Source organism: Piliocolobus tephrosceles, chromosome 7 (assembly GCF_002776525.5).
Source record: "Piliocolobus tephrosceles isolate RC106 chromosome 7, ASM277652v3, whole genome shotgun sequence".
Taxonomy (NCBI): Eukaryota; Metazoa; Chordata; class Mammalia; order Primates; family Cercopithecidae; genus Piliocolobus; species Piliocolobus tephrosceles.
In genome coordinates this window covers 48,501,269-48,502,952 of record NC_045440.1, presented here as the reverse complement: position 1 = coordinate 48,502,952, position 1,684 = coordinate 48,501,269, and the positions used below count along the sequence as shown (strand labels likewise).

Here is a 1,684-nt window from a genome sequence, read left to right as displayed (position 1 = left end):
CTTCAAGAAAGCATTAGAGGAAAAATATTTAATCCCTTCCTTTCTTCAAAGATTGTTTTTTTGTTGTTGTTTTACTAGATCTAAAAAAGAAAAACTCAATATTGCTATATGTTACTTGAGCCAAAAGGCATAGGAAAACAGACAGCACATAACCATTAAATTCCTAAGAAACATGAAGTAAAAGGATGACACATTTAGTTCTATGTCTGCGCAAGAAACTGGATTTGCTGCTCTCCATAAAGTGAAGGGACCAACTATACAACATACAGAAATAATTAAATGCCTTCTTGTTAGAATATAACTAGGGCTTTGCTAAAGTTTCTTATTCCATGAGGGCAGCTAAAATGCCAGTCCACAGAACAGGCACTTCTCCTCCTATCTATTTATGCCATAGTTTTCACGGATTTCTGGCTGGTTGTCACAGACAAAGGCCAAGAGGTTATCCATGCCCTCTTCCCTGTTCTGCTGAAAGTAGGTCTGGAGGATGGTCATTTTATCCTGGGTCTCCTCCACTTCCGTGCTGCAGCTGCCTTGGGATCCCAGTGCCACAGCTTCCTTGGCCTTGAACTCTTTCTCCCTCTGCAGGTGGCACTATTCAATTTCAGCCTGAACTGCCACTTTGGCCTGCTTCAACCTCTGGTTCTTTTGGCTGCAGGCCTCTGACACCTTCTCAACGGCCTGCTTCTCAACCTGCATTAGCTGCTGGATCCCTTGCAACTGACTGGCCATGACAGTGGTGATTCTGAGACCAAGGCAAGTGGCCTAAATCAGTTCAAAGGACCTTGGGGTCAGCTGACCCACCCAACTACAGTCTGCACCTGCACCCTGCCACCTCTCATTTCTTACAAGTAAGTCAAACACCACACAGCAGAAATTTTAGAAGGTATAGCACAAAGTGAGCACATGAAGTATTTTTAAAATCTTTAAAATATGTCTTATAAGACATTATAACACAGTGTGTTACCTATTCATATGTTAAATCTTAACAGATGTATTTGGACAATCAGATTTCCTTCAGATTAAAGATGGTGTTGGTATTTTTTCAAGAAGTTATTTTAAACCTGTTAGGGAAGTGTCTATAGTGTGGAACAATTCTTCTTTATAAAGTGATATTTTACCTATGTTATTAAAATATCAAATCAGAAACTAGAACAAGCTCTGGAAAACATTTCATTTACTTTTATACTATTTATATCTGATGCCTACTATAAATTATTTGCTGTGTCTGTGCAGATACTCTTAACTCATAAAAATACATATTTCTGAATATACATTAAAACCTAGATTACCTTTGTACACTAACATTTATTTTAATAAAAGAAATTGGTAAGACCAACATGTTACATGTTGGCAAATCTAAAAGTGCTCAGTTTGACTCTCCATCATAACGCTCACAGAATTTACTCCTGTGCTCACTAGACACAATTTCTATAAGGAGAAAGTCTGTTTTATTCACCAACATATAGCCAGCACCTGACACAGGAATACGTGGCACAGAGCAGGTGTTCAATAAATATTCGTCAATAATTGAACAAATATTTTCTCTAGCAAGTCAAAAAAAAAAGTGACCTTAAATAAATGGAACGAGAATAGCAACTGTTTTATTACACAACAAAAGGAGCTTTTTGCAAACATTCTAGGATTACTTATCGTAAGTAGGTGAAGAGTGCAACAAAAGTAATTT

General features: G+C 37.5%; 1 pseudogene; it reads right to left on the bottom strand.

The window, feature by feature from the left end:
- Positions 1-375: 375 nt before the first annotated feature.
- Positions 376-729, bottom strand: LOC111525254 (annotated as a pseudogene).
- Between the last annotated feature and the right edge of the window lie 955 nt (positions 730-1,684).